General features: G+C 50.7%; 1 long non-coding RNA gene across 1 annotated transcript; it reads right to left on the bottom strand.

Moving 5' to 3' along the window:
- Positions 1–23,027, bottom strand: LOC119335247. The gene is made up of 9 exons (XR_005161765.1): positions 22,354–23,027; positions 22,199–22,261; positions 21,741–21,886; positions 21,559–21,655; positions 21,180–21,412; positions 20,703–20,989; positions 3,063–3,108; positions 2,643–2,725; positions 1–1,751 (listed from the first exon to the last, which is right to left on the bottom strand). It is a non-coding gene; the product is annotated as an uncharacterized LOC119335247 (long non-coding RNA).
- Positions 23,028–24,840: the final 1,813 nt, after the last annotated feature.

The following is a 24,840-nucleotide window of genomic DNA, read 5'->3' as shown; positions in this document are numbered from 1 at the left end:
CTGTAAACATGCCAATCTACTGCCATCTCACTGGCCTTAATTTCTTACCTTTTCATAGATGCAAATTTGATTTTGAGCAAGTAGAGAAGCAATATATGACAGCATACATCAAGAAAGAGTAGAAGAAAGGAATAGTTATTCCTCACCCCAGCCATCTCCCACAGCCACACCTTTAAAATGTGAGAACACAAAAGCATTTTAGGTAAGATTACATCTAAAGAAGGAACCGTTCTCCATTCCGTAAACCAAAAAGGAGCCACGTAATATTACCTTCTGCATGGCAATAATTTACATCATGCACGTGAGAAGCCCTATGGCACATCAAAAAAGCCCTATAAAACATAAATGTTCTTGCTATAATTTTACTATGAGTATGGAAGCGCACCTGACGTTTTTTGTACGATAAGACTACGTTGCTATAAATTAGTCTACGGTGTAATTCCTGTCTGCATTTTCTTCTAAAATGTTTTGCACTACAGTTATAAATGGGATGATCTCATTTTTCTGGCGAGGTCCAGATGACCTTGTTGCTTTAGAACACGCACACACACACACACACACAAAATGATTCCTGAGCCTTGTTAACTTTACTGTTAGATGAGCAAATTAAATGAATTTTTTTATGGTACGAAATAATCTTGAAAATGCCAGATCCAAAATCTTAAAATGTGTTCCAAAAGTGGGATTTGCCCTACAAAGATAATCACAAAATAATCTTAAATAAAAATAATCTTGAAAAGACCATCCGTTCTTATCTTTGTAGGGCAAAACAGGCACAAGTCCGAAAAAATGGAGGCAAAAGCTTTGTTTCTTCTTGGGAAGTATGTCAGCACAACAACGATGATCACAATCCAAAAGCCCATAACCGATGCTCAGTTCTGATTAAGATGACAACATTAATATCTGAAGAATGGAACATAAAAGGGACATACGTATCATCACGAATACGGTACAATCACCAGCCTCAAGGAACAGATGGTAGCCCGATAGCCGTAAAACAATGCTATGTAATGGAAAAACAATCAACATGTCCCTAGGAATAACAAAGCCGTATAATAAATTGATTCAATGTACAAGACTACTAATGGTTCTGGGAAATGTCTCAAGTAATGAAAACTATCCCTACAAGTACAAAAAAAATTGTTCGAAGATCACTATTTCAAAACTGATCTAATGGTCCGATTACATCAGGTGCAATAGAATCGCATGCCCAACTGCACTACCCTCACACATATTTGAACTTGGTTTTCAAGCAGCTTAACTTGAGGGTGCCCAGAGATTTCCAACAATTTCATATGTTCAACAATCTCTCAAGCGACTGAACTATTCTTATCCATAGCCTGGAAGCAACATAGCATCCTAACAATAGTGCTAAAGCCTTTAGGTTCACCTCTCTTCTCGGCAATCTTGAATTTTGCTACTGATTACTGGCAAGAGCTCTAAATTTGGATCTAAAATTACTTGTACCCACCTTATTTCACTAAAAATATGCCTGGAGACTGATCCTCCGTTATGCTCAGTTTTTCGTTTTCGTTCGGCCTTGTGTGTTAGCCCTGTGTGGCTTGTATCGAACCCCTTTTTTATTCTCGTTTTGCTACTCTGGTTGTAAACGCTTTAAGGGCTTCATTTCGCTAAAGCCGGGAAAGCGCCTCCTCTCTAAAAAACCATACACTAAAATACGAAGACGTTTTCTAGAAAACTTATTCCTCTCTATCCATCATACATTTGTCATCATCCGCTTGAATGGAGACCTGAAAAAACAGAATGTGTTTAGTTCTCATAAGAACAAACATATAGAGACCACCAACAAACAAGAACATATCAATCACACTAATGAACACAACCAGCGACGCTACACGACTGCTCAGCCCTGTTGCGAATATGTGACAACCCACTGTCATGCAAAAATCAGTAGTAATTATTACACCATCTAGTTGGATAGCATCAGTCGTGCACAAGCCTTTTTTTTGGGTGTTATAATAGAGGAAGCCATATTATCTAGCATATTCAGAATCCAGGCCAGCTTTTTCTAAAGTTACCGCTGATTCTAAAGGCTTTTTGTGTTTAGAGTGATAAACATGTGTACACATTTTTTTTGTTTAAGTTTATGTATGCCAGCACTTGAACAAGGAGTGAATCACTGGGAGACAACCTTGATATACAGAAACTGTATATTTGTGGAAACTTACCGCTGTCAAAACTTTACTGGTATTTCCATTCATCAAGTTATGGTGCATGATAGCCGATAAGATAAACAAATACAGAGAGATGCGTGCAGGATTTCAACTACAAATTAATGATTAAGCAGTTGTGGATACAACTATGACATTCTATCCAAACCTTTACAACAAGTTCTCCAATTCTGTATTGCCCAAAGCCACAAACAATCTAGGGGCTAGAATTCACGTGAGCGAATGTACATCTGTCCTTGGGTTCCTTGCTGATTGCAAAGAAAATGCAAACAAAAAATTGAAGTGGCTGCTAATTTGCATTACTAATTGAGGAAATGATATATGCGCACTGAAAACAGACCGAGTTGGATATTTACTCGGCGACCTGATCATTTTCCCTCAAAATAAATTCAGAAAAACATATTAACTATATATTAACATCAGTTAACTTCTTTAAGGTCTAGGCAGTACCTGCATACATTGGGGAGAGCTCTTAGTCATGGATCTCCAGCTGTGAGGACGTCAAGGCAAGCGCTTGGCTGGATATAAGTTATCTGCACATCACATTGGTATTAGGCCAGGGAAATAAATCAAAAAACTGTCTATAAGCAACTTGCCCAAAACAAAACTGTGTATCTAAATTCTAACATGACAAATGAAAGAAGTTACGTAGTGTTCACCGCAATGCATTTCATATTCGAATCAAAGTGTAAAATGCAACAGACTATGAACAAAAACACACGGTAGTCACACATATAAGCAGCACCACAAAAACAAACACACAAACACGACACCTGGAAAAATCAGGAACAGAGGAATTAACACGACAATAAGCAGTAAACAAATAGGGTAGAAAAGTGCAGTGCTTAGAAAAGAATGACAAGGACAAACCTTGACCAAAGGAACAGAGAAAGAGCAACCTTAGTGATTCTAAAGCCTGCAAAATAAAAGGAAAGGAAGGTTAGCCAAACAAGCCAGTCTGTTCAATACCTAACACACAACAAATCAAAGACAACCTAGCTTTACATGGCAGAAATTTCAAGTAAGAGAAAAAAATATATAATATGATATCTAACTGTGCGAATACATTAGGAAATACCATTTCCAAATTAGAGCGCACCATTCCCCAAAACTCGAGGACTCAATATTCAGAAACTACACATCATGATAGTCATTGTACAGCAGCAAGCTAAATAACACCTAGGTTGTGTATTATCTCATCACACAAAGAATGTAAATCATCACTCCATAAGATCAAGATTTACTATTTATTCTACTTCTGCCCCCAACGCATGAAAATGCAGCTCCATTTGGAATCTGCTCTCCAGTCAAGTATTTTCTTAAGCAAATAGGCACATAGCAAAAAAACCAAACCAGACTCCCGCCTCCATATATGCTTCACAGATATTTGTTTACCAATTCTAGTTCTGCTTGAAACATCAAGCATAATTGGCAACTGATTCATTTCTAAAATAGAAGTGCACCAAAAAATAACTATTTGAAATTACAAATAAGGATAGGCCAATAGATGACCTCTTAATTCCATAGGAATCGAAAAATCCCAAAAAATCGGTACAATTATCATTTTATAAATGTTTGCACCTTAGCCTCGTACAAAATGTTTTCTAGTAGTGATGATATATGTTATACAACTTTGAAATAATACCATTTGATTCACCTCTTTTCGAATTTCGTTGTCTTGAAATCAAATATGAACTGTGCTGATTCATTTTTATGAAATAATATGGAAAGTGTCGGTGTACTAGAGTAGGGGTACCCTAGTATTCCGAACTTGTGCACGGGCAGTCGCAGCACCCCGCGGCAAGGCTTGCCGGGTGACCGCCAAGGTCCTCCGTGTTTCCTTTGGAACCATTCAAGAACAAAGTATTCAAGCCAAGGAGACAAGGCCCCGGCAAGAGCAGCTTGCCGGGATGGCCAACCAAGGCATCTCAAGGAACTTGCCGCGACGCGCCACGCGTCCCGGCAAGGCCCGGCGAGCGACAAGCTTCCGGACGCGACAAGACAACGGCCGCGGCAAGGCGCTTGCCGCGGCAAGCTACCACTCTGTACCCGCGCTCCAGCACATCCACCAACGTGTCGCCCTGGGGCCTTTCCAGGCGCGCGTGGCAGGAGGCTGTGCAGCCAGCGGTGCGCGGTGGCAAGCGACGCTGACAAGACTGCCATCGTGGTGAGCGGTGGCGTCCCTGACGGTCCCTTTCTGCACTATTTGGGCGACGCAGACGGGCATTTAATGCCTTTGTCCCCTGCCATCAGGGTTAGGTAGGATACACTGTACAGGTGGTTGTACCAACCGCAATTCCTTTTCCATTTTTACCCTTATCTATGTTGCCACCTGTCGGTGACCCCTTCAGCATATAAAAGGAGGCCCATGCGCAACATAGAGGGGGGTTCGGGAGGCAGAAAAACACTCATGTTCGGTCTCGTTAGCAGCTAGTGTGTACTGTAGCACTCAGCGCTCCCGAGCAAGAACTCAATACACTCAGACATGCAGCAGTAGGAGTGTTATCTCTCCGGAGAGCTCCGAAGCTGGGTAAACTGCTCGTGTGCTTCGCCTCGATCCGCTCTTCGTGCGATCTCCGCCCCCCGCCGAACCGAAAGGGGCTCGGTCCGCCGGTCCCATAGGTGTTCGTGGATCAGTTTCCCCGACATCTTTGGCGCGCCAGGTAGGGGGAGTCGAAGTTGTGTGAACCTGATCCGGCGTTCACACGAGCTAGATCTTCATATTCTTCATCAACATGCCACCGAAGAAGAAGACTTCGGCGGCAGCTGTTCCGTCCACGTCGATCCCACCACCACCGGAGCAAACGAGTGGTGGGGTAGACGCCGGCGGAAGAACGGGCGTCGACGAGGGAGCTCACGGTGCTGTCAGGTCCAAGGACAAGGCTGCGCAGACCTCGGCGTCCGTACATGCACCGCGCCCGTCTCAGGAGGCGCAGGATCGACAACGTCATGGTATTCGCAGTGCCATATGTTTGTTGGACCAAGATCGAGCTGGTGGATCTCGGGGTGCTCAAGACCAACATGCATGCCAACGTGCTGGCACGAGCGAGACACGGTCGCCTAGACGGGATACTGCTCCTTCTAACATAGTTAGAAGTCCGAGCATATCCCGCTCCTCGTACCGTTCGCCACTGCCGCCCGCCACTCTAGCAGAAGCTTTGGCGCGAGCTCAACTGCTCCTGGATTACCCTCCAACGGCAGACAAGATCGATGAATGGAGGTCCACCATTCAGAGTCTCATCAGCTTCGCCAACGGCGACACTCCGCGGCAGCCGAGTGCATCGCTTCCATGGCAGGACCGCCAGGCACGAGCCGATGGCGACGAAACCGGTGGGGGTGCGACCACCATGCACTCTCCACCCCGAAGACCAAGATCGCCGACTCGCCGGATCCACCTCGACAACGACTCCACCGCATCATCAGATCCACGAGCTCGTCGCGATCAGCGCCAAGTTCTTCACGAACGACAGCAAGAAGACGCTCGTACTCGCATCGAGCGCCAAAGAGAAGCGCGGCGTCAATCAGACCAGCGCGCTGGGCCCTCTGTCGACATGCATGCGCCAGGGGAACCAGGCGACTTGCCGTACGCGGTAGGTTGCCCTGCGTTCACTCGTGAGCTGCGGCAAGTCCAGTGGCCCAGCACGAAGAATTTCAAGCCAGACGTGCCAGAGAAGTACGACGGCAAGTCGCATCCGTCGGAGTTCCTCAGCATCTACACCATCGCGGTGCAAGCTGCCGGGGGGCGGGACGACAAGATCCTGGCCAACTACTTCCCACTGGTGCTCAAGCCCAATGTCAGATCTTGGCTCATGCACTTGCCGGACAACTCCATATCCTCCTAGGTAGACCTATGCCATCAGTTTGTCGGCGCCTTTACAGGCGGCCACAAGCCTCATGGCCAAGAGAGTGACCTTCATCTGCTCGCCCAGAAGGAAGGAGAGCCCATGCGCAAGTATATTCAGAGATTCAGCCATGTACAGCACAACATCCCAGATGTCCACCCTGCCGTGGTAATCAGCGCGTTCCATCAGAACGTGCGAAACCGCAGGATGCGGGAGGAGATGGCGATGTGCAAGATCAGAGACGTCAGTGAGCTATATGCCCTGGCCGACAAGTGTGCACGTGCTGAGGAAGGGAGGAAACTCCCTGGAGAGAATATAGGAGTAGGAGGATCTGATAGTGAGGAGACTGCCCCGGCAAAGAAAAACCAGCGGCGGAACAACAGGAAGAAGAAAGGCAAAGATGTGCTAGTCGTTGAGCAGTCCGGCAATGGAGGTGGCGCCAAGAAAGCCAAAGCTGGTAACTCCGGCTAGGAGGCTGTGGCGGTCGCCGACAAGCAGGACGGCACCAACAAGCAGTACTGCAAGATCCACCGCACCAAGGGCCATGACCTCCAGAGTTGCAAGAAGGTCGAGCAGCTTGTCGAGCAGCAAAACGCTGAATACGAGCGACGCGACAAGGAGAAGGCCCAGGAAGGTGCTGGAGGAGCCGGCAAGAAACGCCCCGGCTGAGGAGGACGCCGCGGCAAGGCCAAGCAGCGGCAAGGAGACAGACCTCCCCGCGGCCGCGACAAGGATGAAGATGACGACGATGATGAAGATATGGATGATGACGAGGCCGATGAGCAGGAGTTCCAAAAAGCCATAGAGGTCTTGTGCGTTGACGGCGGTGCTTCTCTGCATACTTCACACCGCCAGCTCAAGCAGTGGGTGCGGGAAGTCAATGCAGCAGAACCACCCATCGAGTCATGCAAGCCTCTGAAATGGTCCAGCACGCCTATCATCTTTGATATTGAGGACCACCCTGATCCCATAACTGCGGTCGGGTGCTTACCGATGTTGGTTTCACCAACTATCCGCAACCTCAAGGTCACTAAGATGCTAGTTGACGGCGGGGCCGGCTTGAACCTGATCTCCTCCGCGGTACTCCAGAAACTCCAGATCCCTGATGGCGAGCTCGAAGAGACCGGCACATTCCAAGGCATCAATCCGGGAAGGAGCAAGCCGAAGGGAAAGATCACATTACCGGTGACATTTGGCAGCGAGTTGAACTTCAGGACTGAGAGGGTCACTTTCGACGTTGTTGACTTTCCATTGCCTTACAATGCGATACTCGGCCGTCCAGCACTCGCCAAGTTCATGGCAGCCTCTCACTATGCATACAACATGCTGAAGATGCCAGGCCCGATAAGTGTCATCTCTGTCCCTGGCGACAAAAAGGATGCTCTTATCTGCGCCGACAAGATCTACCGGGAAGCAGCAGCCGCAACAGATCGCAAGTCACTTGCCGTCGAAGCTCCCGGGGCGAAGAAGAAGACCAAGTCCGGCAAGAGTTCTGATGCCCACTCCGGCAAGCGCACCTCTTCGGAGTGCTGTGCTACCGTCGAGGACGCACCATCAAGCTCCACCGGCAAGTGTAAGAAAACAATGGTAGCTCCACCAGAGACCAAGAAGGTGTCCGCCAAGGAGGATGGCACTGGTGGTACCTTCACCATCAGTGCCACTCTCGACCCTAAATAGGAAAGCGCGCTCGTTGCTTTCCTGCGGGCGAATGTCGACGTATTTGCATGGCAACCATCTGACATCCCCGGTGTTCCCAGGAAAGTAATCGAGCACCATCTTGCCGTCTGTCCTCATGCGCGGCCCGTCAAGCAGAAAGTCAGGAAACAGGCAGTGAAGCGCCAAGAATTCATCGCAGAAGAAATCAAGAAATTGGAAGCAGCAGGCCTCGTTAGAGGAGTGCTCCATCCTACGTGGTTGGCCAACCCTGTAGTTGTGCGCAAGGCAAACGGGAAATGGAGGCTTTGTATCGACTTTACCGATGTCAATAAAGCTTGTCCCAAAGACCCATTTCCCTTGCCGCGCATCGACCAGATTGTTGACTCCACGGCCGGATGTGACTTGCTTTCATTTCTTGATGCATACTCAGGATACCATCAGATCTTCATGGCAGAAGAGGATGAAGAGAAGACCGCATTCATCACCCCATGTGGCACATACTGTTTCGTACGGATGCCTTTCGGTTTAAAGAATGCTGGTTCAACATTTGCAAGGGTAGTCCATGACGCTTTTGAACCACAAATACATAGAAATGTGGAAGCCTACATGGATGACATAGTGGTCAAGAGCAAGGACAAGGCGACTCTGATTCAAGACTTAGACGAAACCTTTGCAAATCTGCGCAAGATCAACCTCAAGCTTAACCCCGAGAAGTGTGTGTTTGGAGTCCCCTCCGGCAAACTTCTCGGGTTCTTCGTGTCTCAGCGGGGAATTGAAGCCAATCCTGACAAGATCAAGGCCATTGAGCAGATTGAAGCACCAAAGCGCGTCAAGGATGTACGAAGACTTGCCGGTTGCGTAGCTGCTCTCAGCAGGTTTATCTCTAGGTCTGCTGAGCGTGCCCTGCCATTTTTCAAAATATTGAAAAAGGCAGGACCAATGAGATGGACTCCGGAAGCGGAGGCTGCGCTACAGGACTTAAAGAGATACCTGTCCTCCACTCCAACGCTTGTTGCACCTAAGCCACAAGAGAAGTTGCTACTGTATATAGCGGCAACCAATCAAGTGGTTAGTGTTGCGTTAGTAGCGGAGAGGGATGCGGATGATGAGCCAGCAACCACGGCAGATGCATCCAGTGACAAGCAAGGGACTTCACCGACAAGCTCTGGTCCCGACAAAGATGGATCCGCGCAGGTGCGTGAGAAGATACAGAAAAGAATGGTGCAGCGCCTAGTTTACTTTGTCAGTTCCCTTCTGCAAGGGGCTAGGTCAAGGTACTCTGGTGTGCAGAAATTGCTTTTCGTCCTTCTCATGGCCTCGAGAAAGCTGCGCCATTACTTCCAAGCACATGAGATCACAATCGTCACTCGTTTTCCGCTGAAGAGGATACTGCAAAATCCAAAAGCAACAGGCAGGATTGTCGAGTGGGCACTGGAACTGTCAAGCTTTGGCCTCAAGTTTGAGAGCACTTCAACTATCCAAAGCAGAGCATTGGCAGAGTTCATAGCAGAGTGGACGCCAACACAAGATGAAGAAATTCCAAAAACAAGCATCCCCGTTAAGGAAGCAAGCAAAGAGTGGCTGATGTACTTTGATGGTGCCTTCTCGCTGCAAGGCACCGCTGCGGGCGTGCTACTTGTTGCACCCACCGGAGAGCACCTCAAGTACGTAGTTCAGATGCACTTTCCCAAGGATCAAGCAACGAACAATACCGCAGAGTATGAAGGTTTGCTTGCCGGTCTCAGGATCGCAGCAGACCTTGGGATCAAAAAGCTCATTGTCAGGGGTGACTCACAGCTTGTCGTCCGCCAAGTGAACAAGAATTATCAGAGTCCGTTGATGGAAGCCTACGTTGATGAAGTGAGAAAGCTAGAAGAGCACTTTGACGGCCTACAGATGGAACATGTTCCAAGAGCTCAGAACGACATTGTCGATGGCCTGTCAAAGTGCGCCGCACTTAAGTTACCTGTGGAACCAGGGATCTTTGTGCTCAAGCTGACTCAACCGTCTGTAACGCCATCAACTGGACAGAGCAAGAAGAGGAAGTTGATTTCTGGTGACTATTTTCCGGCAGAGCTCCCCGAAGCCGCCGCCAAGAAGGTCCTCAAGATCAACACCGAAGGTGCTGAGGAGCAGTCTGCTCCGGCAAGCCTTAGGGTTTGTTCCGTTGAAGCAGACGCTCCCGAAAAGTTTTGCTCCGGCGAGCTTGCCGGGGAACGTCAAGCTCCGGTTGAGCCGCAGGTTCTCGCCGTATGTCAGGACCCCGACTCAATGCCACATCGATCTAGCATGTAACACCTCATATCACTTTGCGGCCTCACGCACGGTATTCCCATGGGTGTCGCCTTACCTTTCCCCGGGACCGTTTGTGCCTTTTGGCTCACGTATATGATGATGTCACTAGCATCCATATGATAAAGAGCCCGGGCTGACATGACTAGTCGTAAACCCAAAGTGGCACAAACTTACAGGGGCAGGCATCCATGACCCAGCATCGAACGTGTCGGTCATCAACGAGTGAATCCAGGCTGTAGCACTGGGCTAGCAGGACTCCGGTGAACCGGGCTGTAGCGGGCTAACAGGACTCCGGTATTCATCGCGTGACATTTCCCCGAAGGGACAGACACAGGAACGAAGAAGGACACATGCCGGCCAGCCTAAGTGTTTCGGAGCAGTAGCAAGCTACCATGGCTCAGTGGAAACACTAGGAGACATTTCCCGGTAAGAGAGGCTACTAAGGATAAACAACTAGATAGTCAGATCCCACACATACCAAGCATTTCAATAACATACACACAATATGCTCGATATGTGCAATACAACATGGCATCACAAAATGACTCTACGACTCAAGTAGTTTATTCAATAGGCTCCGAGGAGCGAGACATTACAATCATGGGTCTCATGACCCAACAATCAGAGCATACAAGTCAAAGCACATGCGGGAGCTTAACATGTCTGGGTACAGACAACTATAAATGAAAAAGAGGCTGAGAAGCCTGACTATCTACCAGATCCTGCCGAGGGCACAAGATCGTAGCTGAGGTATCAAGCTAAACGTCGAAGTCCACGTGGAACTACTAGCGAGACCGAAGTCTCTCTGCAAAAACATAAAATAGGCAAACGTGAGTACAAATGTACCCAGCAAGACTTACATCAGAACTAACTACATATGCATCATTATCAACAAAGGGGATGGTGGAGTTTAACTGCAGCAAGCCAGCTTTGACTCGGTGGCTATCCTAAACTACGACTGCAAGTAACTCTTTGAGGTGGCGCACACGAGTCCACATATTCACCATATCAATACACCACTATGGATCCGCTCCCGTCTCCCTACGAGAACGCCATCCATAGCACTCACGCTTATCTTGCGTATTTTAGAGTATCCACTTTCACTTGTCTATGAACTGATATAAGCAACCCAGAAGTCCTTTTCCGCGGACACGGCTATTCGAATAGATGATGTTAACCCTGCAGGGGTGTACTTCTTCACACACGCTCTCACCACTTACCGCCGTTTACACGACATGTACTCGGCAACCTTCAAGCGGAAGCCCAACGTGGGTGTCGGCCACGGCCTACCTAAACACTCAAGTCTCTAGTCCAGGTTTATCGCCTATTCGGGTTCCATCCATGAGGAGATCCGGCCGGAGTTTCGCTCACAGCCCCAAACGATGTGAACAGGGTTCCCGAGACACCAAACGGGCGCCCAGTTTACCCGGCCACGTGCCTACCGCATCACAGCCCACCCCTACGGTCAGCGCTGCGCACGGCCTCCAGCATACTACAAACACCAGAAACTACTTGCAACTCCTGGACAGAGGACAAGGGTGACCAAGAAGCCGAGAGGGTCCATTGGTTTCGGGCCCAATGCGTGGTAGTAGCTGAATCATGGATCACAAACACAGAACTCAGTTCCTGAGGACGGCTGCAATGAGACAACCCACCATGTACTCCTACATGGCCTCTCACCGCTACCTTTACCAAATCGTGTTCACACGCTTAGCTCACACACCGTAGGACATGTTCACACACCTCTGATTCATCCCGGATGAATCAGACCTGACTCAACTCTAAGCAGTAGCAGGCATGACAAACAAACATGAATGAGTAGGCACAACAGGGCTCAAACAACTCCTACTCATGCTAGTGGGTTTCATCTATTTACTGTGGCAATGACAGGTCATGCAAAGGATAAAGGGGTTCAGCTACCGCAGCAAGTAACAGATGAATCGATGTTGTCCTAATGTAGTAAAAGAGAGCAGGAGCGAGAGAGTAGGATTGTATCGGAATGAACAAGGGGGTTTTGCTTGCCTGGCACTTCTGAAGATAATATAGTTCTTCATCGGTGTCATCGATCACATCGCCGGTATCACGTCTATCGAGAGGGGACAAATACCGGCAACACAGAAGGGAACACAATCAATGCAATGCACAATATGATGCATGATCATGACATGGCAAAATGAATGTGTTTTGGGCTAATGCATCTAGCTATGATTTAAATGAAGTTGGTTTGAATACATGATTCAAATTCCAACTCCATATATGTTTATTTAAATGCCCTTAATATGATTTGTGCTAAACAGCATCTATAAGTTGTTCTAACATGCATGAAAATGGTACAGATGGATTCCTTGAATTTTTCTGATAATTTTTCATATATAAATTATTTGATTTGGAGTTACGGTTAATTTTCTATGATTTATTGAAGTTTTAGCTATTTCTGGAATTTCCTGAATAATAATAAATCTAGAAATGATTTATGGCGTCAGCACCACGTCACTGTGACGTCAGCAGAGTCAACTGGGCTGGTCCGGGTCAAACCTGACCAATGGGGCCCACTGGTCAGTGACTACGGCTAATCCTAATATAACTTAAACCTAACCTAGTTTAATTAGTCGGGCCGGGCCCGCATGTCAGTGAGTCAGTGGCTTAATTAAACTTAGTTATTAACTTAACCAAAAGTTAGCAGGGGACGGGCCCACACGTCAGTGACCCAGGGGGGTCAAATCCCTGGTCAACCGGGCTAATCCACCGGCGTCTAGCCGCCGGCAACGACTAGACGCGGCGGTGGCTCGCCGGGATGGCTGCTCCGACGCCCATTCGACGCGCGGAGGGGTTATACAGGGAGCTCGAGCTCGTGCGCATCCAATGGAGCAAGCCAGAGGAGTTGGGGTTAGCTGTGGCGTCGGCAGCGGCGAGGGAGGCGGCGGCCGGAGTTCGGCCAACGGCGGGTTAGGCGATGCAGGGCGCTAGGGGAGGCGTTGGTGCGTGCTACGTGCTCCTGGTGAGGTGTGGAGCACGATGGTGTGCCCGGCTTCGAGCCACAGTGGCTCTGGCCACGACGGCGACGAGGCATGGCGGCGGCGAGCTTCGGCCGTCGTGGAAGATGGAGCTAGGGGACGGGAACAGAGGGAGCGAGCAAAGAGGAGGCAGCAGGAGCTCACAGGGAGAACGATGAGGTGGTCAGCGAGCTCGGGGGCGTCTTCGGTGCTGCGAATCGAACGGCGGCAATCGCCGGCCGTGGCGATGAAGATGGCGGTGATGGCGTGGCTACAGGGCACCCGGCGTCGCATGCGTCGTGGTAGAGCTTCATGGGGTCAGGACGGAGCTCAGGGATGCGAGGAGGGAGCGAGGGGGTGGCTGTGGCCGTGGCGAACGGCGTCGGTGGCGACGAGCTCCGCTCGGGCAGAGAGGGAGAGAGAGCAGAGGAGAGGATGAGGCGAGGGAGAGAGTGAGAGAGAGCCAGGGGCTGCGTGGCGCTCCGTGGCGTGGATTAGGACGAAGGGTGGCCTCCAGCGCGAAGCAGGAGGTGGCCGGGGCTCTCGGGCGTGCGCCACGCCTCGCCTCTGCCTACTGGCAGAGGAAGACGACGAGTGGCGAGGTAGATGGGCTGGGCTGGGCCGCTGGAGGAGCTGGGCCAGGTAAGTGGGCGCCAGGTAAGTTCTGTTCTGTTTCATATTTTTCTTCTGTTTTGTTTTTCAATTTATTTTGCCACTGTTTTGAATTTTAAAAATAATTCAAACAATGCCAAAAGCTCCTCTAAATATTTTTATTTTGCTAGATGGACTTTTCCAAAAGCTCATAAAATATTTCAGGGGTATTTGAATTATATTCTAATTATATGAATATAATTCAAATTCAAATAGCTAATGATTTAAATTCAAAGTCCCAAAAATAAATCCTTAAAAATGTTCAATATTTTGGTTGGGACCAGAACCCTTGCCAAAAATTATCAAACATTTAAGAAGAGCATTTTGGAACAAATGAATGAGATTTTAGGGTTTTGCCCTTCTTTTATTTAGGGTTTTGAGGCTTCCAATTTCCCTCAGTTCAAGTTTCAGAATTTAAACATGATGCAAACACCAGGCAGCACCAGAGGCTAGGGATGTGACACCGTAGAAGCAGATGTTCCCGCAGCAGCAGATGTGCCTTTAGTCTTTGTTGTCGAGCCGCAAGCTCCAGCATGGGCACAACAGATTGTCCGTTTCCTTCAGACAGGAGAACTTCCCGAAGAGCAAGAAGAAGCAGAAAGAGTAGCCCGGCAGTCAAGTATGTACCAGTTTGTCGACGACACACTATACAGAAGAAGACTCAACAGCGTGAAATTGAAGTGTATTCACCGGGAGGACGGACAAAAGCTGTTGGCAGAGATACATGGAGGCATATGTGGTCACCACATTGGCGCAAGAGCACTTGCCGGTAAAGCGTTCCGGCAAAGTTTTCTTTTGGCCGACAGCCCTCCAGGATGCAACTGCACAAGTTACCAAGTGTGAAGCGTGCCAGTTCCATTCCAAACAGATACACTAGCCAGCTCAAGCTCTCCAGACGATCCCTTTATCCTGGCCATTTTCAGTCTGGGAGCTCGATATCCTCGGCCCTTTTCCCCGAGCTGTCGGGGGCTTTGAGTACTTGTACGTTGCAATCGACAAGTTCACAAAGTGGCCGGAAGTGGAACCAGTGAGGAAGGTGACAGCATAGTCAGCAGTCAAGTTCTTCAGGTCGATTGTTTGCCGTTTCGGGATCCCTAATAGGATCATCACCGACAACAGCACACAATTCACGAGCCGCACCTTCATGCAGTACGCCCAAGATCTTGGCGCCAAGGTCTGCTTCGCTTCTGTTGCTCATCCGAGAAGCAACGGTCAAACGGAGAGGGCAAATGCTGAAGTGCTGCGCGGGCTCAAGACCAGGACTTTCGACAGGCTGCGCAAGTGCGGAAGGAACTGGATTGAGGAGCTGCCGGTGGTTCTTTGGTCGATCAGGACGACGCCAAATCGAGCCACTGGCTAGACACCTTTTGCTCTAGTCTATGGAGCAGAGGCAGTTCTCCCCACAGAACTCGTATACGGATCACCTCGAGTGCTCGCTTATGATGAGCTTGAGCAAGAGCAGCTGCGACAAGATGACGCGCTGCTCCTTGAGGAGGACCATCTTCAGGCTGCTGTACGAGCTGCTCGATACCAGCAAGCTTTGCGCCGCTACCATAGCCGCAAAGTTAATGCCAGAAGTTTCGAGGAAGGCGACCTTGTTCTTCGGCGCGTTCAGTCCGCCAAGAATTCCAACAAGTTGACGCCGAAGTGGGAAGGCCCTTACCGGGTGAAACGAGTCACTAGGCCTCGCGCTGTCCGCCTTGAGACCGAAGATGGCATTCCGGTGAGCAACTCCTGGAACATTGAGCATCTTCGTAAGTTTTACCCATAGGGTGCGGTTGCCGGAACCATTTCCGGCAACCACCTTTTGTACAAGTCTTGCCGATGTTGCATGTAATCCTTTGTACAAAGCTGGGTGCAGACCCCGTGCATAAGTAAAGCTCACGTGCTTCGCACATCTTGTCAATTTCATGCTTTATACTATTTTTTGGCATGCGTTATCTCACACTTTGTGCAGCGCCTACCCCCGGTAAGAAATAACGAGCCGTAAGGCTCCATATCTTTATTTTCTCTTCTTTCTTTTTCTCAAAAAGGAAAGGAAGGTTCCCTCGCCCACAAGTTTGCCGGGGGGAAAGGACGAGATAATGGTGTGGACCAGGCATCGTTCAAGGAAGTTTCACCTTACCGGAAAGCAAACGACAGAAAAGCTAAGTTGCCAAAGTTTGAGCAATCAGTTTTAATTTTTAAGTTATCTTCCTCGAACGACCGTGCTTTGTATGGAAAACCTGTGCGCGGAGGAACCAACTCGTAGCTAGTTGCGCCCTTACTTTGTTTCGAGTCCGCTCAACAACTTAAGTGAGCTGCGACTAGTTGCGACAAGGTTTCTTGTCGGAAGCGGCACCGCCAGCAGGCTGCTGATGTCCCGCACTCAGCGCTCGCGGCTAAGGTGCCTGTGCCGACAAGTTCCCTAAAAGCGTAGGGCAAAAACATACAAAGGAAGGAATCAAGTAAAGGAAATAACACAGCAATCTCTACCCAAAATAGAGTTATATTACAAGATAGCTTGTCGCAGCTCTAACAGATTGTTCTCATGACATGACCAGCAGCGACAAAGAAAAAGAGAAAACGGGCGGCCTAATCTACGCGATCGCCCTCAACCCTCTTGATCTCGCTCACCTTGTCCAGAATGGGTGCGACAAGGGCCTTGAGCGCTTCCAGATCAGCATCCGGCGGCAGGGACCTAAGGACGTTGGTGAGGTTGAGGCCTGGGTTGCGGAAGGCCACCTTCACCAGCACCTTTTGAAGAACTCCCGCGCAGATCTTGCACGACTCGTCGGCCAGCTGCTTTGGGATCTTCTCCCGGAGTCGCTGGAGGGCCGTCGCCACGCCTTTGAAGAACAAGCTGAGCTTGGCGCTGGGTTGGAGGTGCTCGTCGGAAGAATACCCGAGGTCCTCCATCCCCAGCTGCGCCAGCTCCCCGTCGATGGCGGCGGCAACATTCATGAGACCCTCGGTCCAGTGCTCCATAGTCTCCCTAAAAGCATTCTGGGTGGCAGCAGCACTCGCCAGCAGCGCCTCGTCGGCCTTGATCTTCTCCTTCAAGGCCACTTCCTGCTCCCTGGCACCGTCTAGCGTCTTGGTCAAAGTGGCCAGCTTTAACTCAAGATCTGCGTTGGAGTCCTTGGCGGCGCTAAGCTCTTTGCTCCTCTCAGCGAGACGACCCTGCAGCTCGCCATGAGCGGCGGCGTCCTTCTCGCGCTCACACTTGAGCGCGGCAAGCTCCTCGCCGCTCGCCTTGAGATCGGCCTCCAGCTGCGCCATCTTCGTCTCCGGCTCCTTCTTGGCGGCCTCGGCAGCTGCGGCAGCATCCTTTGCTTCCTTGAGAGCCCCGCCAATTGCTTGCTCGCGCGCGGCAAGCTCCTCCTCGTGGCTATCAAGGTTGACCTTGCGCTGCACCAACTCGCCTTCTTGCGCAGATAGCTTTTCGGCAACAAGCCGCTGTTGCTCTTCAACTTCAGCCTTCTCGAGGAGGAAGGCTTTCCGCTCCTCGGCGACTTGCTCCCGCTCCTCTGCCAGGGACCGGAGAGCTTCCTGCCTGAGACCCCGGAGCTCCTCCGCGCGCTTCTCGATGTCCACTCCCGCCTTCGTGACAAGCGCTTCTCGGGATTCCAGCTTGGCTTGTCGGGCGTGGTAAAGCAACAACAACTTCCGCAGGAGCCGCTCCTCCTCAGGCTCGTCGCTGCTGTTGCTTGGCGCGTCGACCAGCATCAGCCCAGCGGAGGCGAGCACCTCTCCATCCAAGACCTCTCCTTCGACCGGCGCCCTGGAGCTTGACGCCCAGGGGAGCTTGATGAAGATGCCGTCGCCGGCCTTCAAATAGGCGCCGGGCTGGGGCTCTTCGGAGCCTGGCGCTGCAGCAGCGGCGGAGGGATCGGCGGTCGGCGTAGCGCCGGACGCTCCTACGGCCTCGGGGCCGTCAGTGCGATCGCCGGATCCCTCGCCAGCTTCTGCGGCGGCAGCTTTGGCAGCCTCTTCGCTGGCGGGATCATCAGCGCCAGCTTCTCCTTCGGTGGCGACGGCGTCGTCGGTATTGCTGCGCACGTTCTCCTCGCCGGCGACCTCGGTTTCCATCGGCTTCGTGGCAGATGGGTCTGACGAACGGAAAAAGGAGAAAAGTCAAGCATATATTCAAAAAGAAAATCAGAAGAAAAAGAACCAAAGGGAAGTTTTCAAGCAAATGGATTACCTGTACTAGGATCCGCAGTCATGGTCTCAACCACCGGAGGATCGCTGGTGCCGTCCCTTGCCGGAGAACTATCCCTTGCCGGAGAATTCTCCCTTGCCGGAGAACGCTCCCTTGCCGGGGAATCCTCCCTTGGCGGTGTAGTCGAAGCAGATGGCATTTCGGGAGCGGCTTCCGGGCACTCCTGGTGAGGCTGCTCTGCTCCTACACGAACCAACAGTCATATATCAGCAAAGAAAGAGCACCCATGCGCGCCTGGTAGCAGGAAGTAAACCATATACTTACGCTGGAGACTGCGTTGGGGGCTGCTTTGGGGAAAAGTTGCCGGGTCCGGCAAGGTGGTCTCGGACACGCCCCCTGTTGTCGCGGTGGGTTCGTCCTCGATGACAATCACCGGGACCTTGGCTCTCTTCGCCGCTCTCTGGGCCAGAGTCCTGAAAAGGAATGGGTTCGGGGTAAAGCAAATCAGACACAAGACAAAACAGCAAGAATTGAAGAACTACAAGTACAGCGAAGAATCTTACTCTTCTTCTTCCTTGTCGGAGCTGAGCGCGGAGAGATCGAAGTCCGGCTCTCCTCCGGTGCGACGAGGCGGAGGAGTAGGTTCCCTTGTCCGCTTGGCAGGAGCAGTAGCGGTGGACCGGGAAGACCCCGCTCCAGTTGCCGCAGCAGCGTGAGGCGCTCCCGCGGCAACAGTGCTTGCCGCGATAGAGCGTGTCGCGCAGCACGGCGGCTGTTGACTTGCCTGCCGCCCCGCTACGTCCCCAGCCTTGCAGAGACGCCTTCTTGGTGGATCTGGGGGCTCCGCTTGCGGCGAGCTGGCTGAAGGTGGGGAGGAGGAGGAGCCGATCTTCAACGAGTCGCTCGCGCCCTCGGCAGGCTCGCTCGACTCAGCTTCAGGTCCGACAAACTCTTCCTCGCCGGCAAACTCCTCTCGCTCGACAAGGCTTGCCGCCTCTGCTGCCTCTGCCTCTTCCACGATGAATCCAAACTCACCCGCGGCAGCGGCTGCTGCCGCCTCTTCCAGCCTAGTGGCAATGCGCTGCATCTCCGCATCACTGGTGTCGCGGGTGAGGCTTTTCTGTTCATCGGGGCGGACCGGCACTTCTACCAGACCATCAAAGAAATCCTGCACGACGACGTCTGCAGGCTCTTGCCAAGTTGGGACAATTCCATGCGAGTCGCACAGCGGCATCATTGCACGGATGCAGTCGAGCGAGGAGTTGTTGCACAGCGGGACGACACCCCTCGGCAACATGAACGCTTCAGGATGCTGAGGATCGCGCTTGAACAGTTCCAGGATCATCGCATCCAGTTCCAGGATAGTGAAGTTGAAGTTGAGGCCCGGGCGCAGCCTCATGATATCCGCCGCGTTCTGGAACTCCCAGGCGGGTCTCCTCCTCTCCTGCAGGGGGGCGATGCGGCGGCGAATAAAATCTGTGCCAACGGTGCCTACGTGAGCCCGGCAAGCCTGAGGCGTAAGATCCGAGTGATGGCAAACTACAGCCTATCGTCTTCCGGGGCCATGTTGCTCCAATCGTTGCCGCACGCTATTGGGACTTGGCGCTGGGCGGTGAATGGCTGCGGGTTCTCCTCGACAATCCAGCACCATTCTGCTCTCCATTCCTCCCACTTGCTACGGAGCTCTCCCTCCAGATAAGCTTCCTTCTTGCCAGCTCTTGAGATCCAGGCAATTCCGCCGGATAAAGGTTCTCCTCTCTCAACTCGGGGCATAAAGAAGTGGCGAAAAAGAGCGACATTTGGATGGACTCCGACAAATTTTTCGCAGAGATGTGTGAAAACTGCCATGGTCAGAACGACATTGGGGGTGAATTCAAGGAGGCGGAACCCGTAGGTGTTCATGATATCGCAGAAAAATTCAGAGAAAGGCGGGCAGAGCCCACAGTAGAAGAACAGCGCGAAGAAAGGGTATCCATTCGGAGCTAGTTCCGAAGCGGCAGCTGGAAGTACCTTCGTGCACGGATGCGCTCGCGTCTCCGTCGACCAGAAGAGGTAGTAGTACTCCCTCAGCTCCTTTGCGGCAAGCTGGGGGGAAGATGACCCGTTCCTTTCGCAGCGCCGCGAGCCGCTACGCCTCGGCCGACTTCACGACCTTCCCCTTGTCGGCTTTCGGAGCCATGGCAGAGGTGGTGGGGGAGATCGACGGTGTTGGTGATGCTGGTGGCGATGGGGAGCGGAGCGCTGCTCTCTTTCAGCTTTGGGAAGAAGGAGGGAGCGGCGGAGATTTCTGAGATTGGAGTAGCAACTGGCGAGATGGGCGAACTGCCCCTGTTTCCCCTGCTTATAAAGAGGGAGGGGGCGGGCGTTCCGTCTTTCTGAATAAAGAAACCACCCACGATCTCTCCCACGATGCCGCATTCGACGCGTGTAGTTCGGGGAAGGCGCGGTGGATACGGAGTAAGATACAGCGTAACCCAGGCCGCGCGTGCCCGTGCCCTGTTTTGGGCCTGGCCGAACAGCGCTCGGCGCCATGTGTGGCCCAGGCCCGGGGGCTCCTGCCAAGTGAGGACCCCTAAATAGGGGGGAAGATGCTAGACCAATCTGGCATCCTTAGTGAGGAGGGGAAGACGGCGGAGGATCTCGTAATCTAGTTGGCCAGAAAAATATGTCGTGCACACATTTACCAACATATATGTGGGAAAGACACGTGCCTAAAAGAGGGCAGATTCATAAGTGGCAACCTGTATGACATAATAAGCAGTAAACACATAAACAAAGCACGCATTTAAGCACACTTATTCACACCTTGCCTGATTCAGTGCTATACCGGTTGTCATGAAAGCATTCAAACTGACACGATGACCCTATGCACTGCATCTATCATTAAGTAGAGGAGAATATCATAAAGAAACAAAATAAGGGCATTCACCTGCATCATATTCCACCTTGTATTGATATGAATATGAAAGCCTCCAATAATTAAAGAATTCATAGTTGAGGGCATCTGGTATTAAGTTTGCTAGTTCTTGTGTGTCCCCATATCCATCACCATCTATCCACATTGAAGGTTCCTCTGGTAGTCATCATGGTAAAGGAATTGAGAAAGCATTGGAATAAATTTCTCATGTAGTAAGACATTGAACCTTAGCAAAGCAGCAGTAATCAATGGCTCAAGCAAGCACCAGATCAACTTGACAACTTTACCTGCAGCCACACCTTGCAACAAAGAGAATACAAACATTAAAAACAGGAGAAGAAGTTATGAAGAAAACCTCACAAGGCTGCCAATAATGCACTCCTAATATGATCCGTCAGTTACTATCATCTTATATATGAAAATGAGATATTATGACACAGTGGCAAGAGCAAGTGATAGTGGATCAAGCCTTCGAGTTCAGGGACTTACATTGCAATAATTTGGCTTCCTTCTTTTAACTGTGATTAAACATACTTAAGGGAGCGTCTGTCCTAAAAGCAATGAACAAGGCTAACATGAATGGTTCCAGTAGACTTGATAACCCATTCAAGCTTAAGTGACCTTGAAGCACTGCTCTCTGGAGACATGATCGCGACACCAAGAACTCGCATGAGGCATGGAGGAGCACGTCACCACAATGCCCTCACACCAATGCCTCCAACCTGCATATGAGGCTTTTCTGATTAGGAACTATATGGTAAAGAAACAACATTTATCTGTTCTAACTGAGTCTCAGAAGTGATCAAAATGGACCATATTCAAAATCCATAAATAACCAAACTGGAACATGTCCAAAATAAATGTTTACCAATCTGGAGAGCTACATCCACAAACAGAGGTCCAAGGAAGCTACCACCAACTCCAACTGAGACCACATTTGTCAATGGTTTCCCAGTTGCTCCAACCTACATTTCAGGAAGTAGCGGTGATTAAATCTTAATTATTTCTGCTACATTTGACAAGTTAAGAAATTTGTGTTTCAAAATTTACCCATGAGCCACAACTAAAAGTTTCTGAAAACTTCTTGATTTTATCCTTAACATCCCAAACTTCAGGGACCAGTCACTATCTATGACTGCATCTCTTGGAGCCCTTAGACACAGATAGAGCACTGATATGTTTTCTGTGCTATTTATCTGACAAACAAATCAATCAAGTTAACTGACACATGTATTCCATCCGTTCCAAATGATATGTTATGAACTGTACAACTTAAAATACAAAAGCCGTCAGGACTAATAATTGTTTTGCGGAATTATTCTTCGGGATGATCTGTCAAGCCTCATAAAATAATTACATACAAACTTTAGATAAGCACCCAAGGATATATGGAATCAAATACATATATACAGAAAACAAGTAGATGTCAAATAGACACGTATTTCATCAAGCAGCACACATGCTTTCATCAAACATTATATAGGCAACCACAAGAGGAGTGGACTAACCTCAACGCGAAGGACAGACAAGACCCAAGGCTCGACGCAGCCGACAACAGGAACCGTACCAAACTGCGCATGAATGAAACGAAGGCAAACATGCGAAATTAGTACAATGAATCCAAAGCAAAGGCGAAGAACATGCGGACTAGAGAAGGACGAACCTCAACCAGTGCAACCATCGAGCAGAGGAGGCCCATCAGAACAGAGCATGGGGCAGCCTCATCTCACCACCAAGCGGCACCGCGAGCATGTCGCCTGGCGCGGCTGCCCATCGCCCAAAACTCCTTCCTGATACTACTCCTCTTTCTCCATTCCCCTCATCCTCCAAGCAACGGGTGGTGGTCGCCGGCGGCCGACAGCGACGACGGGCTGAGCAGCTCCCAGCCGCCGTTCCCCAGGTCACCCGCATCCCCTACCCCAATTCGCCGGCCTCCCCTTCCTTCCCAAGGTCACCGGCGTCCCATTCCTTCCATAGGTCGCCACCGTCCTCGCCTCAGGTCGCTTGACTCACCCCAGGTCGCCCGCATCCCCTTCCCCAAGTAGCCGGCATCATCATCACCTTTCTCCTTCCCCTCGATCCCCATGAGCGGCTACACCCCTCTCCCCCCTTTCGTCCGTCTGCTCGGCCAAGGACGCCGTCATCGCCCTCGGATGCTCCTCCACCACCTCGGAGAACAGGACAGTGCGGGCCTCTTCCTCCTTTTCCTTCCATCGGATGTAAGGCGTGCGGCCGCGGAGGCAAGCCTCTCCGGTGGCGGCGGCAAAGGGAGAGCACATGGATCGAGGAGGAGGCGGCGGTTGTAGTAGGTCGATGGAGATTGGATAGAGAAAGGGAAACTGAAGGCGCCCAGGGCTCGCGAGATATTTTGCCACTCCATCTCCTCTCTCCAACCCGCAGACGAAGGTGAGGCACGCACGCCGCACACACGATGCATTGGTCAGCCAGGGGCCCACGCGCACATGCGCCAGCCAACCCGGCGCAGTCCTTGCAACTAACCACCGCGATGCACCACCGTGCAGCCGACAAGCGGACCACCAACAGGACCGGCCCACCTGTCATCGCAATAGGAAAGACCCAGGTGCATAAGCCAGGTACACATGCACCAGGCGAGCCCTGCGCAGCTGGTCCCCATAACGCATGACGCGTGAAGATTGGGAGGAGCGCCCCGCGGCACGTTTGACCCGAGAAAAACACCGTGGGATCGGCAGCCAGTTCAACTGATGAGCGGGACCTGAAGCAACACCGGCCCACTTGTCATCGGGCCAGCACAACCGTGGTGGAAAAACAAGGTATATATGCGTTGCCCAAACGTCCACAGCGAGCCCACGACGCGCACACGCGGCTTGGCAGGAGAGGCTGCGCGCGCACCCCAAAACTGGCTACCCAGCCAATCAGAGTCTGCCCGAGCCCACAAGTCATTGCCCACTCAAAACTGACTGCACGGTGGAAACGGCAAGCCTTATTTCCACCAACGATCCAATGGCCAGCGGCGAAAAAAGGACAACGTTGACCAGAATCGAACGGCTAACGAAGGTTTGCATCGGGGGAGTGCCCTGGGAGCGAGTTGGCTAGCTTCTGTCTTGTTTTAAATTTGGTTGGTGAACAAAATATGTTTCTTACCTACTTACAATATAAACCCCCAGATGTCTCATATCCTGCGTTTCTGTTCGCAGTTCGGACATGCACATTAATGCATGCGTACCCAGGGAAAGGAACCCTTAACGGAACTATTCTCCCTGGAAGATGTTTCTTACTATCCATGTAATATAACATAGCTAGTTGGGTACTTGTATGTTCAAGCACTTATGACCCCTACGTCTGGTTTCCACGCGTACCCCGGTTTACATAACTGAGCGGGTATTCGGATACACTCCGGACTATCGGGTCCGGAGGCTGAAGCGAAAAGGTCCGCCATGAAAAATGATTTACAATCTGGCTAGGGACAAAATATGTCATTTGAAGTACACAGTCACTTAGACTAACTAAATTCTTCTTCTATACCATCCAACAGGCTGTCTAGCCTACAGTCTAGTTGGGAATACTTTGCGGCTAATCCTACCTGGTCATATACCAGACTAACTGGGATCTCTTTCCCATCTGACCCTACAGGTCCGACCACGGCCATGTGATTCAGGTCAACCTTGGTGTACCACATCTTCACCATGGCCTAGGCTTCCCTTGCACCTTGTCGACAGGCTGATATCTTCCATAATCGGAACCACCGCCGCACTCCCTTGAGCATCTCTACAAGCTCCCCCATGCCTCCGGGCAGGGAGGCGGAGGGCCACAAGGCCTGGGCAATACCCTGCATCACCTGCCGAACTTGTTCGTGCAGTTGTGAGAGCTCTTGTAGAAGATCGCTTGCGGATCCGGAGATCTCCTCTTCGGAACGACCTGTCAGCATACCTACAGACATAACTCTGTTAGCACGCTTCTCCGCCGAACTGTATAAAGGTTCGTTCGAGCACTTAATAAAAATGTCGCGTCGAAACCTCTTATTCTCCTTCACGGAGTTAGCAAGCTGGGCCCAAACATCTTTTAGTTCAATGCCCAGCCGGGTATGGGCATCATGGAGATCATTTTTCTCTCGAATAATCCATGTAAGCACGCGCTCGCCAGCCTCTAACTGTCATTGAGCATGTTGCTC

The sequence above is a fragment of the Triticum dicoccoides genome, chromosome 7B, assembly GCF_002162155.2.
Source record: "Triticum dicoccoides isolate Atlit2015 ecotype Zavitan chromosome 7B, WEW_v2.0, whole genome shotgun sequence".
NCBI classification, from domain to species: domain Eukaryota; kingdom Viridiplantae; phylum Streptophyta; class Magnoliopsida; order Poales; family Poaceae; genus Triticum; species Triticum dicoccoides.
This window is presented reverse-complemented; position numbering and strand designations above follow the sequence as displayed.